The sequence below is a fragment of the Amphibalanus amphitrite genome, unplaced genomic scaffold, assembly GCF_019059575.1.
Source record: "Amphibalanus amphitrite isolate SeventyFive unplaced genomic scaffold, NRLGWU_Aamphi_draft 000283F_arrow, whole genome shotgun sequence".
Lineage (NCBI taxonomy): Eukaryota > Metazoa > Arthropoda > Thecostraca > Balanomorpha > Balanidae > Amphibalanus > Amphibalanus amphitrite.
In genome coordinates, this window is record NW_024881778.1 from 697,203 (window position 1) to 715,500 (window position 18,298).

Here is an 18,298-nt window from a genome sequence, read left to right on the forward strand (position 1 = left end):
GGATTCGGCAAAGGAATCAAGACGCCAAAGGTCGATGGCCTGGATGGACTTCTGCACTACCTCCTTCCCAAAGAAGACCTGCCGAAGCTTCGCGTTCGCGATGACACGGAGGTCGATGTCATCGAATTGCCACACGGTAAGGGAAGAGAGGTAGTGGTTACCACCAATATACCGGAATCAGAACTGCCCAAGCTTTCCGATGATCTGCAAGTGAAGAAGATTTCACTCCCGGATGGAACAACCAAGCAACTACTGACACAGGTGTTCCAGAGTGGTGCCGATCTTCCGCTTCCAAAGGTTTCTGGAGCTGATGTTGGCCACGTCAAGCTTCCTGACGGTGCCTTGAAAACCAGCTATCGACCAAAGGTAGGTTTCAAGTGGCCGAAAATCAAGCTTCCCCAGCTACATATGCCTGACTGGGAGTTTGGGGCGGGACGATCGCGGTCCCCGAGCCCTGAGAAGGAACTAAGAGGAACAGACATATCGTCGGTGTCAATGGGTAGCAAGCTGCCTGACATCGATGGTATTGGTGATCTACTGGAATTGTTTATTCCGAAGACCGAAATGCCGTCGTTATCTTTCCGAGAAAACTCTTCGGTTGACTTCATTGACCTCTCATCTGGGAAACGGCAGCTCATCATCGAGAATGAAATACCAGAGGGTGAGATGCCAGACTTACCCACTGGTGCCAGCATCGAGGTGATAGAGCTGCCTAATGGCGACAAACGACGGGTATGGCGACATTGCTTCGACGTCAGTGCCGACCTAGATCTTCCCGACATCGATGGAGCAGTAAAGATTGAGACGAGGCTGTCAGATGGTGGCACAAAGTGGTCTTATAAACCGAAGGGCGGTTTCAAATGGCCAGAAATTCACATGCCAAGAGTAGAGGTGCCTGAATGGCAGCTACGTTCCGCATCAGGAAGATCCATGTCTCCCCCCGCAGGGAAAAAAGATGTCTCGTTCCACATGAAAATGCCCTCATTCGGCTTCGGAAAAGGGACTAAAGTTCCCAAACTAGATGGCATTGATGGCCTGTTAGCCTATTTTCTAGATGAGTCTGACCTACCAAAATTGCGTATCAGAGACACCACAGAGCTCGATATCATTGACCTACCAGAGGCGAGAGGTCGAGATGTGGTGGTCAGAACCGATATTCCGGACGTCGACCTGCCTAAGCTCTCAGGAGACGTGGATGTGCAAAAAGTCACCATGCCAGATGGTACCGTTCTCAACACTGTCAGCCAGAAGTTCTCTGCTGACGCAAAGCTCCCGCTGCCGAAGGTGTCTGGAGCTGACATCAGCGACATCAAGCTGCCAGATGGGTCTCTCAAAACAACTTTCAAACCAAAAGCAGGCTTTGCGTGGCCCGAGATCAAATTACCATCCCTTCAGCTACCGGACTGGAAGTTCAATTCTGGAGACAAGCCCAAGTCGGCACCGGTAGAGCGGAAGGGAAGTAAGAACGAACATGACTCTGGTTTTGGCTTCCGCATGCCGTCATTTGGATTTAAGAAAGGTGCCAAGGCGCCCAAGTTTGATGGTGTTGATGAGCTGCTGGGTTATCTCCTCCCTGAGAAAGACATACCCGCGCTGCGACTTCGTGATGACACAGAAGTTGATGTGATCGATTTCACGAAATTGCAAAAGCGCGAAGTGACCGTTCGCACCGAAGTTCCTGAAGCTTACCTTCCGAAACTTCCTGGGGACCAGAAGTGTGATGTGGTTACCCTTCCCGATGGTGGAGTAAAACACGTACTAAACCAGCGGTTTGATGGCAATTTCGAACTTCCCTTACCAAGGATGTCGGGTGCTGAGGTGGACGAAGTCAAGCAGCCGGATGGGTCTCGAAAGACGACGTACAAGCCCAAGACAGGTTTCAAGTGGCCCAAGATCAAGCTACCTACCCTGAAACTACCTGACTGGGAGTTCGGCTCAACCCACGATTCGCCTATTATTCAAAGGAAAGACAAGGACGATCATGAGTTCCATGTCGGTCTCAAGATGCCATCGTTTGGAATGAAAAAGGGAGTTAAGACGCCAAAGTTCGAAAGCATTGACGGCCTGTTAGGCTATCTGCTTCCCGCAGCTGATATTCCCAAAGTGAAATTGAGAAACAACAGTGAAGTTGACGTTGTTGACGCGCCGGAGATGAAAGAAAGACAAGTTGTCGTGCGAACTGAAATCCCCGAGGTGGACCTTCCAAAGCTACCGACGGACCTAAAAGTGGAAAAAATGACCCTTCCTGATGGCACTGTTCGAAACGAGTTGACACAAAAATTTACTGGGAACTTCGAACTTCATCTTCCCAAAGTCTCTGGTGCTGACGTCAGTGACATCCAGCTGCCTGATGGTTCTGTGCGAACGACATTCCGTCCAAAATCCGGGCTCAAATGGCCTCAGTTCACACTCCCGTCGCTGGACCTGCCTGATTGGGATTTCAAGTCCTCCGACAAAGCAAAATCTACTTCGCTTGAGAGGCCTGAGAGCAAGGGAGATCGAGACCTAAACATCGGTCTGAAGATGCCTTCGTTTGGGTTCAAGAAGGGTGCAAAGATCCCCAAGTTCGACGGCATCGATGGCTTACTCGGCTATCTTCTTCCTGAGACCGATCTTCCTTCGCTTCGCATTCGAGATAACAGCGAAGTTGACGTAGTTGACCTACCAGACATGAAGGGACGTCAGGTCATCGTCAACACTGAGATTCCTGACGTGGACCTGCCGAAGCTATCTGGTGACCAAACGGTAGACAAGCTGACTATGCCTGATGGAAGTATCAAAAACGTTCTGAGCCAAAGGTTCACGGGAAATGCTGAGCTTCCTCTGCCTAAGCTACAGGGAGCAGATATAGGTGAAATCAAACTACCTGATGGCTCCATCAAAACGTCATACAAGCCCAAGGCTGGATTCAAGTGGCCAAAAATTTCTTTGCCAACACTTCAGATGCCTGACTGGGAGTTCGATTCGGGCGACAAAAGCAAAAGAACCAGCCTAGAGCGAGGAATGAAACTTCCGTCGTTTGGATTCAAGAAAGGTGTGAAGACACCAAAGTTTGATGGCCTGGATGGCATGCTGGGCTATTTGCTACCTGAATGCGAACATCCAAAGCTGCGAATTCGTGACGATTCCGAAGTTGACGTCATCGACCTCCCCAACGGAAAGCGCTCAATTCTCGTAAGGACCACTATTCCCGATGCAGATCTTCCTAAACTTTCGGAAGTATATGCGATCGAAAAGATTACTCTTCCCGATGGAAGCGTGAAGAATATTCTCAACCAAACATTCCCGGGCAACGGCGAGCTACCATTACCAAAGCTTCACGGGGCTGATGTCGATGAAGTCAAGCTTGCCGATGGAAGTCTTAAGACAACGTTCAAGCCCAAACCGGGGTTCAAGTGGCCCAAATTCAGTCTTCCTGGTCTCGAGTTACCTGACTGGGAGCTCAGCTCGGGCAAAAAATCTGCGAGCCTGGAGAGAAAGGAACCCAAAGGTGAGCATGACTTTCACATGGGTCTGAAAATGCCATCATTTGGGCTCAAGAAAGGAGTGAAAACACCGAAGTTTGATGGTATTGACGGTCTGTTGGGTTATCTACTACCAGAATCTGATTTGCCAACATTGAGGATTCGGGACAGCACCGAGGTTGACATCGTCGACATACCATCCGAAAAGGAGCGCAGTGTTGTGGTTCGTACTGAGATCCCCGACGCTGATCTCCCCAAACTGGCTTCTGACCTGAAGGTCGAGAAAATACCATTACCTGATGGTGGCGTCAGAAACGAACTGACTCAGAAATATAAGGGAAACTTTGACCTCGCCCTTCCAAAGGTCACAGGAGCGGACATCAAAGAGTTCAAACTTCCCGATGGCGGATTGAAAACAACTTTCTTGCCGAAATCTGGTTTCAAGTGGCCAACCATCACCCTTCCATCCCTCCAAATGCCCGACTGGGAGTTCCGGTCCGGTGAAAGCTCGCCCACACGTCAAAGAAAAGAGAAAGATGGGGATGGGGATTTCAGCTTCGGTGTGAAAATGCCTTCCTTCGGGATGAAGAAGAGCCTGAAGGCTCCGAAGTGTGATGGTATTGATGAGCTCCTTGAGTACTTGTTGCCAGATGGAGATCTCCCGAAACTGAGGATACGAGACAACACAGAGGTCGAAGTTACTGACCTACCAGATGGCATGCAGAGGAACGTTTTGGTTAAGACAGAAATCCCGGAAGCAGATCTTGGGAAACTTTCATCAGATTTGGAAGTGCAGAAGCTCACTCTTCCAGACGGCCGCGTGAAAAACATTCTTGCACAGACGTTTAGCGGCAATGCCCAGCTGTCCCTTCCGAAGGTGTCAGGTGCCGATATCGAGGATGTCCAGCTGCCTGACGGTGCCACAAAAACTACATTCAAGCCTAAAGCCGGTCTCAGGTGGCCAAAAATCAAGCTGCCAAGCCTGCAGATTCCTGATTGGGAGTTCAGCTCTGGAAAGAGATCACCTAGTCCTGAACGGAAGGCAGATACTGACTTCAATGCTGGTCTCAAGATGCCGTCTTTCGGATTTGGGAAAGGAATGAAAGTGCCGAAAGTGCGAGGAATTGACGGTCTTTTGACATTCGTTTTGCCTGAAACAGAGGTACCAAAGCTTCGAATTCGAGATAACTCAGAGGTTGAAGTTACTGATACTCCAGATCACACCATGAGAACGGTTGTCGTCCGAACAGAAATTGCCGAAGCGGACATTCCAAAACTGAGTGGGATGTTTGACATTCAAAAAGAGTCGACACCAGATGGGCAAGTGAAGCATGTTCTCATCCAGAAACTCGTTGGCAAACTAAACATTCCTCTTCCCAAAGTTGGAGGCGCGGAGAGCGATCGAACTACGCTGCCAGATGGAACACTGAAAGTAACGTACAAACCAAAAGCCGGTTTTGTGTGGCCAAAGATCAACCTTCCAACTCTGAGTTTCCCAGATTGGAACTTCAGTTCTGACACTGAAAAGCCGAGAGTGGAGTCAGATTACGAAGATGATTCCCTTGAGATAACCTTACCTTCACTTGGGGTAGGCAAGGACGCGAAGCCTCCAAATCTGCACGGTGTGGACGCTCTTTTGGCATACCTCATTCATGAGAAAGACATCCCAAGTCTTAGAATACGAGAAGACACGGAGGTCGATGTGATTGATCACGAGGATACCCAAGTTCGAGACGTCTACGTTCGCACTGCTATTCCTGAAATCGACCTACCGAGACTGCCATCAAATCTCAAAGTGGAAAATAACACATTGACGCAGAAGTACAAAGGCAACTTTGATCTTCTTCTTCCGAAACTTGCAGGCGCCGACGTAGAAGACTCCACCCTCCCTAACGGAGCCAGAAAGACAACATTCAAACCAAAGGTTGGCATGAAATGGCCAGAGATCCATCTCCCAACCCTGGAGATGCCTGGCTGGAAGTTCCGAGCAACTGATCGATCACCGAGTCCAGAGCGCAAGGCGGGCAAGGAGAGTGAGCATCACTTTGGCATCCGAATGCCATCATTTGGATTCAAAAAGGGAGTCAAAACCCCAAAATTCGATGGCATTGATGGTCTGCTCGGATACCTTCTCCCTGAATCTGACTTGCCGAAGCTGCGCATCAAGGACGACACTGAGGTTGATATCATAGACGACGCTGAGCCAAAGACACGAAGTATCATTGTCCGCACCATCATACCAGAAGCTGACCTATCAAGCCTTCCATCCGGCCTTAAAACTAAGAAACTTACTTTCCCTGATGGCAATGCCAAGAACGTACTCGAACAAGCTTTTTCAGGCAATGCTGAGCTTCATTTGCCCAAGGTATCAGGAGCTGATATCAGTGAAACGAAACTACAACCAGGTTCAATCAAAACTACTTACCGCCCCAAGCCTGGCTTCAAGTGGCCGAAGTTTACATTACCGCAATTTGACATTCCGAACTGGGAGTTCAGCACAGAAGCGAACGTCCCTCAAGCTGGCACTGAGCGTAAGGGTGATCACGAATTCCACCTGGGCATGAAAATGCCATCGTTTGGTTTTAAGAAGACACCCAAGGCGCCCAAATTTGACGGTATTGACGGGCTTCTCGGATACATTTTGCCTCAAGAAGACATTGACACGCTACGCATCCGTGACCTCACTGAGGTTGACGTCATCGATCTTCCGAATGGGAAAGGACGTGAGGTTATTGTTCGCACTCCTCTGTTTGATGCCGACTTGCCGAAGATGTCCGGAGATTTTGAGATCAATCAAATTACGCTTCCGAACAACGAAGTAAAAACTGAACTGATCCAGAAGTACACAGGAAATGCGGGTCTGTCTCTTCCAAAAGTTTCCGGAGCTTCAACAGATGATGTGAAATTACCAGACGGATCTATGAAAACAACATACAAGCCGAAGCCCGGATCCAAGTGGCCGAAAATTTCTCTTCCGGGAATCCAGATGCCGGATTGGGAGTTCCGAACAAATGAGACGGCCAAGGAAGATAGCGAATTCAGCTTTGGAATCAAGATGCCTTCGTTCGGATTCGGCAAAGGTGCCAAGGTTCCCAAGCTGGATGGCGTAGACGGTCTACTTGGCTACCTTTTGCCAGAGTCTGAGCTGCCAAAGCTTCGTATCCGCGACAACACAGAGGTGAATGTCATCGACTTACCCGATATGAAGGGCAGGGAGGTTGTCGTCAGTACCGAGATCCCTGATGTTGACCTTCCGAAACTGTCTGCCGAGCTGAAGACTGAGAAGATCACCCTGCCTGACGGAGAGATCAAGAATGTGTTGACGCAGAAATTCAAGGGCAACGCCGAGCTACCCCTACCTAAGGTGTCTGGCGCAGACATTGACGACTTCAAGCTTCCCGATGGCTCGATGAAGACATCGTTCAAGCCCAAGGCTGGCTTCAAGTGGCCCAAAATCTCACTGCCATCTCTACAACTTCCCGACTGGGAGTTTGGTTCTGGTGATAGGTCGCCAAGCCCGGAGAGAAAGGAGAAAGACAAGGAAGATGGCGACTTCAGCTTTGGGATCAAGATGCCTTCGTTCGGATTCGGCAAAGGTGCCAAGGTTCCCAAGCTGGATGGCGTTGACGGTCTTCTTGGCTACCTTCTTCCCGAGTCTGAGCTGCCAAAGCTTCGTATCCGCGACAACACAGAAGTGAATGTCATTGACTTACCCGATATGAAGGGCAGGGAGGTTGTCGTCAGTACCGAGATCCCTGACGTTGACCTTCCGAAGCTGTCTGCCGATCTGAAGACTGAGAAGATCGCCCTGCCTGACGAAAAGATCAAGAATGTGTTGACGCAGAAATTCAAGGGCCACGCCGAGCTACCTCTACCTAAGGTGTCTGGCGCAGACATTGACGACATCAAGCTTCCCGATGGCTCGATAAAGACATCGTTCAAGCCCAAGGCTGGCTTCAAGTGGCCCCAAATCTCACTGCCATCTCTTCAACTTCCCGACTGGGAGTTTGGTTCTGGTGACAGGGCGCCAAGCCCGGAGAGAAAGGAGAAAGACAGGGAAGATAGCGACTTCAGCTTTGGGATCAAGATGCCTTCGTTCGGATTAGGCAAAGGTGCCAAGGCTCCCAAGCTGGATGGCGTTGACGGTCTTCTTGGCTACCTTCTGCCAGAGTCTGAGCTGCCAAAGCTTCGTATCCGCGACAACACAGAGGTGAATGTCATCGACTTACCCGATATGAAGGGCAGGGAGGTTGTCGTCAGTACCGAGATCCCTGGTGTTGACCTTCCGAAGCTGTCTGCCGATCTGAAGACTGAGAAGATCACCCTGCCTGACGGAGAGATCAAGAATGTGTTGACGCAGAAATTCAAAGGCAACGCCGACCTACCCCTACCTAAGGTGTCTGGCGCAGACATTGACGACCTCAAGCTTCCCGATGGCTCGATAAAGACATCGTTCAAGCCCAAGGCTGGCTTCAAGTGGCCCAAGATCTCATTGCCATCTCTACAACTTCCTGACTGGGAGTTTGGTTCTGGTGATAGGTCGCCAAGCCCGGAGAGAAAGGAGAAAGACAAGGAAGATAGCGACTTCAGCTTTGGAATCAAGATGCCTTCGTTCGGATTCGGCAAAGGTGCCAAGGTCCCCAAGCTGGATGGCGTTGACGGTCTTCTTGGCTACCTTCTGCCAGAATCTGAGCTGCCCAAGCTTCGTATCCGCGACAACACAGAGGTTGATGTCATTGACTTACCCGATATGAAGGGCAGGGAGGTTGTCGTCAGTACCGAGATCCCTGATGTTGACCTTCCGAAGCTGTCTGCCGATCTGAAGACTGAGAAGATCACCCTGCCTGACGGAGAGATCAAGAATGTGTTGACGCAGAAATTCAAAGGCAACGCCGACCTACCCCTACCTAAGGTGTCGGGCGCAGACATTGACGACCTCAAGCTTCCCGATGGCTCGATAAAGACATCGTTCAAGCCCAAGGCTGGCTTCAAGTGGCCCAAGATCGCATTGCCATCTCTACAACTTCCTGACTGGGAGTTTGGTTCTGGTGATAGGTCGCCAAGCCCGGAGAGAAAGGAGAAAGACAAGGAAGATGGTGACTTCAGCTTTGGGATCAAGATGCCTTCGTTCGGATTCGGCAAAGGTGCCAAGGTTCCCAAGCTGGATGGCGTTGACGGTCTTCTTGGCTACCTTCTGCCAGAGTCTGAGCTGCCCAAGCTTCGCATCCGCGACAGCACAGAAGTTGATGTCATTGACTTACCCGATATGAAGGGCAGGGAGGTTGTCGTCAGTACCGAGATCCCTGACGTGGACCTTCCGAAGCTGTCTGCCGATCTGAAGACTGAGAAGATCACACTGCCTGACGGAAAGATCAAGAATGTGTTAACGCAGAAGTTCAAGGGCAACGCCGAGCTACCCCTACCTAAGGTGTCTGGCGCAGACATTGATGACCTCACACTTCCCGATGGCTCGATAAAGACATCGTTCAAGCCCAAGGCTGGCTTCAAGTGGCCCCAAATCTCACTGCCATCTCTACAACTTCCCGACTGGGAGTTTGGTTCTGGTGATAGGGCGCCAAGCCCGGAGAGAAAGGAGAAAGACAAGGAAGATAGCGACTTCAGCTTTGGAATCAAGATGCCTTCGTTCGGATTCGGCAAAGGTGCCAAGGTTCCCAAGCTGGATGGCGTTGACGGTCTTCTTGGCTACCTTCTGCCAGAATCTGAGCTGCCCAAGCTTCGTATCCGCGACAACACAGAGGTTGATGTCATTGACTTACCCGATATGAAGGGCAGGGAGGTTGTCGTCAGTACCGAGATCCCTGATGTTGACCTTCCGAAGCTGTCTGCCGATCTGAAGACTGAGAAGATCACCCTGCCTGACGGAGAGATCAAGAATGTGTTGACGCAGAAATTCAAGGGCAACGCCGAGCTACCCCTACCTAAGGTGTCGGGCGCAGACATTGACGACCTCAAGCTTCCCGATGGCTCGATGAAGACATCGTTCAAGCCCAAGGCTGGCTTCAAGTGGCCCAAGATCTCACTGCCATCTCTACAACTTCCTGACTGGGACTTTGGTTCTGGTGATAGGTCGCCAAGCCCGGAGAGAAAGGAGAAAGACAAGGAAGATAGCGACTTCAGTTTTGGAATCAAGATGCCTTCGTTCGGATTCGGCAAAGGTGCCCAGGTTCCCAAGCTGGATGGCGTTGACGGTCTTCTTGGCTACCTTCTGCCAGAATCTGAGCTGCCCAAGCTTCGTATCCGCGACAACACAGAGGTTGATGTCATTGACTTACCCGATATGAAGGGCAGGGAGGTTGTCGTCAGTACCGAGATCCCTGACGTGGACCTTCCGAAGCTGTCTGCCGATCTGAAGACTGAGAAGATCACACTGCCTGACGGAAAGATCAAGAATGTGTTGACGCAGAAGTTCAAGGGCAACGCCGAGCTACCCCTACCTAAGGTGTCTGGCGCAGACATTGACGACATCAAGCTTCCCGATGGCTCGATAAAGACATCGTTCAAGCCCAAGGCTGGCTTCAAGTGGCCCAAAATCTCACTGCCATCTCTACAACTTCCCGACTGGGACTTTGGTTCTGGTGACAGGGCGCCAAGCCCGGAGAGAAAGGAGAAAGACAAGGAAGATAGTGACTTCAGCTTTGGGATCAAGATGCCTTCGTTCGGATTCGGCAAAGGTACCAAGGTTCCCAAGCTGGATGGCGTTGACGGTCTTCTTGGCTACCTTCTGCCAGAGTCTGAGCTGCCAAATCTTCGTATCCGCGACAACACAGAGGTGAATGTCATCGACTTACCCGATATGAAGGGCAGGGAGGTTGTCGTCAGTACCGAGATCCCTGATGTTGACATTCCGAAGCTGTCTGCCGATCTGAAGACTGAGAAGATCACACTGCCTGACGGAAAGATCAAGAATGTGTTAACGCAGAAATTCAAGGGCAACGCCGAGCTACCTCTACCTAAGGTGTCTGGCGCAGACATTGACGACATCAAGCTTCCCGATGGCTCGATAAAGACATCGTTCAAGCCCAAGGCTGGCTTCAAGTGGCCAAAAATCTCGCTGCCATCTCTCCAACTTCCGGACTGGGACTTCGGTTCCGGTGATACGTCACCAGTTGTAGAAAGGAAGGAGAAGAGTGACGTCAGTGCTGGAATGAAATTGCCATCACTTGGTTTCGAAAAGAGAACCGAAATCCCAGAGCTGAAAGGAATTGATGCTCTTCTAGCCTACTTCATACAAGAGTCAGATATCTCAAAGCTGCGGCTCCGAGATAATACCGAAGTCGATGTCCTTGACGAGATGAATACGAAGAGCAGAAAAGTTGTTGTTAGAACGGAAATCCAGGAAGTTGATCTTCCAAAGGTACCAACTGGTGCAAAGGTAGACAAAGTGACTCATCATGGAGGTCTTGCCGGTATCATGGTTCAGGAATTCAAAGGAGATGCATCACTGCCACTGCCAAAGGTTTCTGGAGCTGAAGTACACTCAAAGAATCTTTCCGACGGAACGGTTAAAACCACATTCAAACCGAAGCCTGGCTTTAAGTGGCCAACTGTCACACTCCCCATGCTTGAAATGCCTGAGTGGGAGTTTAGTTCAAAAAGCCGTTCCCCAAGCCCTGAGAGGAAGAAAAGCGACAGTGATTTCCACTTCGGTGTAAAGATGCCTTCATTTGGTTTTGGGAAAGGAGTGAAAACGCCAAAGGTCGACGGTTTGGACCATCTTCTGGGATATCTTCTTCCCGAGAGCGACCTTTCGAAACTACGAATTCGTGATACATCCGAAGTGGACGTTGTTGATCTCCCAAGTACGATGGGCAGAGAGGTGATTGTTATGACGGACATTCCTGACGCGAATCTTCCAAAACTTTCGACGGATCTGAAAACTGAGAAAATCAAGTTACCTGACGGCAAAACCAAAAATTTGTTGACCCAGAAGTTCAAAGCCAATGCTGAACTGCCGCTTCCTAAGGTTTCTGGTGCGGATATCAGTGAAATCAAGCTTCCTGACGGCTCAATCAAAACATCTTTCAAGCCAAAGGCTGGGTTCAAGTGGCCTAAGATCACCCTCCCGTCCCTCCACTTGCCTGACTGGCACTTCGGAGGAAGCAGTGGCTCGTACAGTCCACCGTCTGTGAGAAAGGAAGAAAGTACAGATGCATCATCAGTGCGCTCCAGCAGACCAAGTGATACCGGTATTGATGGCATCGGGGACCTAGTGATGCAGTTGATTCCTCCTAACGAGCTCCCATCATTGGTGTTTACGGAAACATCGGAAGTTCGTGTGGAGGTCACTGGTCCAAAGAAAAGTGAACTTTTCATCGTTACGAATGTGACAGACGTTACTGTTCCGGAGCTAACACCCAACGCTAAAATAGACACAGTGAACGTCCCAGGTGGTGAAGAGCAGATCCTCACCCAGAAATTCAAAATTGATCCAAGAAAAGAGATTCCGGATGTCTTTGGGGCGAGTGTTGTAGAGACAAAGCTTCCTGATGGTACTGTTCGCTTCACCTACAAGCCTTGTCGTGGTCTGAAGTGGCCTGAAATTCACATGCCGTTAACAAGCATACCAGAGAGGGAAGTTCGTTCTGTCAGGGAACGTTCACTTTCGCCTGTGCGGGACGAGAAAGACTCGGCGTTCAGCTTCAAGCTGCCGTCGTTCAGTTTCAAGAAAGGAGTGAAACCGCCAAAAGTGTCTGGTGTAGACGGGCTTCTTGAGTATCTGTTGCCCAAAGATGACCTTCCCAAACTGCGCATCAGGGACAATACGGAAGTTGATGTTATCGACATTCCTGGAGGGGACGCTCGCGATGTCGAGGTCCGGACTGAAATTTCCGAAGCAGATATTCAGCTGCTGCCGCCTGATAGCGACATTATCAAGATCAGTCAGCCCAATGGTGCACTAAAGCATACACTCTGCCAAAACTTCCGCAGCAGTCCGGACCTTCCGCTGCCAAGGGTGAGCGGAGCTGACATTTCCGAAGTCACTCTGCCGAATGGAAACGTCAAGGCTACTTATAAGCCAAAGCCGGGCTTCAAATGGCCAAAGTTATCTATGCCCAGCCTTCAGATGCCAGATTGGGAATTCCGTTCAAGTGATCGCTCTCCCAGTCCAGAGCGCAAAGTGTCAAAGTCGGTAAAGAAGCCGAGGTTTAACGGAATTTCTGAGCTTCTAGCGAGCTTCATTCCAAAGGCCAAACTTCCGTCCATCGAGTTCAGAGACAATTCCACAATCGATGTGGAGGATCTTCCATCTGGAAAACGTCACCTTGTCATCACTACCGAAGTAACCGAGCCTGAACTGTCAAAACTACCAAAGGATGCCAAGATTGAAGTCGAGTCTCTTCCATCTGGTAAGACTCGCAAAGTCTGGCGTCAATACTTTGACGTCGATCCGGAATTCCAACTACCGGAGATAGAAGGGGCTGAGGTCGAGGAGGTTACGATGCCAGATGGCAGGATAAAAACATCTTACAAGCCTAAAGGCGGCTTCAAATGGCCAGAGCTTGATATGCCGAAATTCCATATTCCCGGTTGGGAATTCAAAAAGAAGGCTCCAGAATTCACAGAGGCTCCGGACAAGAAGAAGTCAAAACCTCAACCGGCACCACCAAAGAAAGCGATGAAACGACCACCAAACTTCCTCGGAATCGATGGAGTCCTCGAATATTTGATTCCAGAAGACAAATTAGGAAAGCTTCGCATACGGGACACCACAGAGGTTGACGTCGTGGATCTTCCACGAATGAAGGTTCGTGATGTCATCGTGAGGACAGAAATCCAAAAGTCTGACGTGCCTAAGCTACCAGCGGGTCTCACGCCAACTGAAGTCACCCGTCCATCGGGCCGTGTGGCGCAGACCATCGAGCAGCATTTCAAGGCTGATTCAGACCTGGCCCTACCAACCTGTTCAAGCGCCGACGTTGCTGAGGCTGACGAGGCCGATGGGTCACACAAGACCACTTACCGTCCACGGAAAGGAACCAAATGGCCGAAGATAAAACTTCCTATGTTACAGGTGCCCGACTGGGAATTCCGATCGTTCAAGGTGCGCTCACGATCGCCTAGTCCAGCCAGTGATGATGAGGCACGCTTTTCATTTTCTGGGCTGTTTTCTCGCTTCTTACCATCATTCAGCAAGGAGAAGGCAGAAATAGAAGTAGAGGAGCACCCAGTTCATGGGCATCAGTTTGTCGTAAAGACTGAGGTGCCTGATGAGGAGTTGAAAAACATTCCAGTGGACGCGCAGATCGAAGTTGAGTCTTTACCTGATGGTCGTCAACGTCGTGTTTGGCGTCAGCCAGTGAACACGGAGATAAGTCTGGATTCCCCAGAAATCGAACTGAAAGAAGAGGTACTTCCTGACGGTCGTGTGCGCAAAACTGTGAAACCAAAAGCTGGTTTCGAATGGCCATCGTTTTCGTTTGGGTTCAGTAGCAAGAAACAAGAGGAGCCTGAGGCACCGGGCAGGCTCCTTGCTGAGATGATCCCCGAGGACCAACTCCCTAAAGTAAAGTTCCTAGACACCTCTGAGATCGAGATCCTCGAAATGCCTAGCGGCCAGCGACAAGCTGTCATCACAACTGAGGTAACTGACTCGAACCTTGGAGAGCTGCCAGCTGGCGCGAAAATTGAGGATGACACCACACCCGACGGTCGCAAAAGAAAGGTCTGGATTCAATACTTTGATGTCGAAGAAACCTATGTCATCCCTCGATTCGAAACAATAGAGATTACGGAAATCGTCTTGCATGACGGCAGAAAGAAGAAAGTACTGAAGCCGAAACCAGGCGTAAAATGGTCTGGAATTCCAAAATTGATCAAACGCAAATCTAGTGAGCGGAAGGTCTCCGTAGAAAAGGTTCCAAAGATATCCAAGATCCCTGTACGAGAAGGAAAATCACCCAAGCCGGAATCGACCAAGCGAAAATCAAGCAAGTCAAAGGACGACGAGCCGACTGTAAAGCCCGGCGCTGCTATGACCAGCTTCATGTTGTCTATGGTCCATCCTGATGGATTGGAAATGGTTCGTGATTCCATGGTTAGCACAGAAAAGCCAGACGTGTCTCTAGAGATTCACGCTGGTAAGCATCCGGCAGCCGATCGAGGTCCGGATTTGCCATCAAAGAAACCACGGCCGGACTTCCCGGCTGAAATGACGTCCGCGCCAGCTGACAGAAAAACTCGCGAGAAAGAATCGCCTAGCAAGATTCCGAAGAAAGTTCCAGGCGCGCCCTCTGCGGAACCGCCCATCAAGGTCCGACCAGGCTCCACCAAGAAGGGTTCTCCTCCTCCCGATCCGGATGTAGATCTTTCGAAGGTAATATCTGACTCACAAATCGAGAAAATGCTGGCTCCGCTTGACGATGTCCCCGAATCAGTCACACCAACTGAAGCGGAGAAGGAGGCTTCGAAGAAGTCCAAGATTCCTAAAAAGATGCCATCGGTTCCAGCTCGAGGTGCAGCGAAAACTGACCCTCGTACCCCACCTTCAACACCCAAGGAGGAGTGTGACATTCCTCTAGCTGGTGACATTCACCTCCACCAGGTTGTTGAACGAACTGTCTGCGAATCAGATGACGAGCTTGATGCCCCTGATCCGGATTCGGTGCCGTTGGGTGCTGATGTTGAAATCCAAGAACAGCCGGATGGCAGCATTCTGCGCATCTACAAACGCACTATTGTTTCTTCAGCCGCAGACATGCCTTCTATGCATCTGCGTTTCCCCGATTATACCGTGTATGAAGAAACCCTTCCGGACGGTTCCGTACAACGCACCATTAGAAGAATTATCACCACCGAAGATTGGGGCTTCCTGCCTGAAGAGGGACAGGTCGAGGAGGAAAGGCAGCCTGACGGGACTCTCCAAAAGGTGTGGAAACAAGTTTTGAAGCCTGGTGATCCTGATTTTGACATCCCGGAGGATGCTGGCACAGAAATCCAAGAGCAGACCCTTCCAGATGGAAGCCTGGTTCGCAGAGTGAGCCGAAGGAGAATTGTTCGGCCCGCACAAAGTGCTGCAGTCCCAGCGCCAGACGAAGTTAGCGAGGAGACATTGCCAGATGGATCAGTCATTCGAAGAACAATTCGCCGAACGTTCATGACTTCTGAAGAGCCAGATTTTGAAGTTCCAGAAGGAGCTGAAGTGTCAGAGGAAGTGCAGCCAGATGGTTCAATAGTTCGCCGCATCATACGGAGACGAGTAGTTACGACCGAGGAACCAGAATTTGAGGTGCCGGAAGGGGCTGAGGTTTCCGAGGAAGTTCAGCCGGACGGTTCAATTATTCGTCACATTATCAGGAGACGGGTAGTGACTACAACTGCTGAAGAGCCCGGTTTTGAAGTTCCTGAGGGAGCAGAAGTTTCTGAGGAAGTGCAGCCCGATGGTTCCATCATTCGTCGCATTATCAGAAGACGAATCGTTACAACGACGGCCGAAGAGCCCGATTTTGAAGTTCCTGAGGGAGCAGAAGTTTCTGAGGAAGTGCAGCCCAACGGTTCCATCATCCGGCGCATCATCAGGCGACGAGTAGTGGAAACATCTGAGGAGCCCGAGTTCGATGTGCCTGAGGGCGCTGAAGTAACGGAAGAGGTCCAGCCTGATGGGTCGGTGCTGCGCCGCATCGTTAAGAGACGAATTATCACAAGCACAGAGGAACCCGAGTTTGACGTGCCGGAGGGTGCCGAAGTTCGGGAGGAAGTCCAGCCAGACGGATCGGTCATTCGGCGAATTATCCGACGCGTAGTGACGACTAGCCTTGACCAAGAGATACCAGAAGACGCCGAGGTCACGGAAGAGACTCTTCCTGATGGCTCTGTTCGCCGCATCATCCGGCGGACGGTGGTCACATCTACCATTCCAGAGGCCAATGTACCGGAGGGTGCAGAGTTCTCTGAGGAGACTCTTCCTGACGGGACTGTACGCCGCATTACGCGTCGACTGATCGAACTGCCCGAAGGCGCGCCATTGCCGGAGGACGCTGAAGTGGAGGAAGAGGAGACGCCTGAGGGCAGAGTGCGGCGAGTTATCCATCGGCGCATCGTAACAACATCTGAGGCCCCAGAAATGGCGGTGCCGGAAGGAGCAGAGGTGACAGAAGAGACGCTGCCCGACGGATCCGTGCGCCGCATTATCCGCCGGCGCATTGTTACCACGGAGACAGTTCCCAGTGACAGCGCTGCTCCGGATGAGGGCGAGGTGGTGACGGAAACCCTGCCGGACGGCACCGTCAGAAAAACCATTCGACGCCGCATTGTTCGAACCATGGAAATGTCACCGGAGGTCATCGAGCAGATAACAACGGGGGCGGTGGGAGACCAACAGGCCGAGCAGGCTGAACAAACGTCACCGGGAGGTACTCGACGCTTTGTTAAGCACCGCGTCGTGAAGATGCCAACCATTGATCTTGGAACCCAGGTAGTGCGGGGTGAGCCCACGCATCCAGTGCAGGCTGGACTACCTGAGGTCCCTGAATTGCCTGACGATGCTGAGGTGCACGAGGAGACCCTGCCTGACGGAACTATTCGGCGGATCATCCGAAGACGAATTATCAGAAACGTGACAGACATCGACCTCGACAACCTTCCGGACGGCTGCACCGTAGAGGAGCAAACGATGCCAGATGGTTCGATCATGAAGGTTGTGCGACGTCGAACGGTGAGGACGGTCATGACTTCCGATGTCACCAGTGTGCCACAGGGTCTCGAGGTGGAGGAACAGACTCTTCCCGACGGCCGTCTGAAGCGCACCATCCGTCAGCCGTACGATGGTACGACTCCGGTGCCAACTGGTGCTCGAGTGGTCGAAGAGCCGGACGCGGGAGGTCACGCTAGACAATTCCTGGTGTGGGAGGTGTACGGCGATGATGTGCCGGAATCACTGCGCGGACTGCTGGACTTGCCCGCCGTTGGCGGCGACGCCTGGCGTCTTGAGTCGGGCGGAGAGCTGCTATCCTCATCCGACACCCCTGAGCAGGTGGAGACGGAGGTGTTTCCCGACGGCACTGTCCGAAGGGTAGTCCGACGCTCCACTGTCCTTACTACCCAGTTCCTCACTCCGGAGATCGACCAGCTGGCGGCAGCCGAGCCTCAAATCGAGGAGGAGACGCTGCCGGACGGCAGTGTTCGTCGTGTGGTGCGCCGCACCGTGGTCCGCCAGGTGGCGACACACGAGCCGCTTCCAGAAGGGAGAAGAATCACGCGGACAGGCGCGGCCCGAGCCGAAGGTACTTGGCGACTCCTTGTAGCGGAATTCTATTCGGCGGCCGCAGCGGCCGTGTCGATGGTCCGCGCCGACTGGCACTAACCCGTTAGAGGGCTGGCTCATGCAGCGACAGCGCTATGAATTGGCTTGGTGTGCTCTCTCCGTTATGGCACGCCCACTCGCACCTGGTGTAGGCGGCTGGGGCGCGGCGCCTTCCTACTAACTGTCGTGCCTGCCTAGACGATGGCCTGCTCATGCAGAGCCGGCAATCTGGACGGTCACCGGAATGACTTGGCAGTCTCGTCTGTCGGCTCAGTCGTACGATGGAGTTTCATTGCTTCGGCGATGAAGCTCCATCGGTGAAGCACCCACCAATTGCATGCTCAATCATGACACTTGACCTTTGAGGTCGCTCCGCATTTTTTTCAGGTGACTGGGTGCTTCTTCCTCCGCGCTAACGCCGCCTTGTTCCAGGATTTATGTAATGCTGTCTTTGGCAGCAACTGTGTGATCGTCTGTGTGATTGAGTAAACGTTTGAATGAGTGGGTCCTTTGTCCTTCTTCCTTCACATTTGTCCTTCTTGATGGTGTATTAACGACATTTTCAGCTCGTTCA

The 18,298-nt window shown here is 51.4% G+C and overlaps 1 protein-coding gene across 1 annotated transcript in view; it reads left to right on the forward strand.

Moving 5' to 3' along the window:
- Window positions 1-18,298, forward strand: part of LOC122387345 (ankyrin-2-like) — a 337,978-nt gene that overhangs the window by 315,408 nt on the left and 4,272 nt on the right. The window lies entirely within an intron of this gene.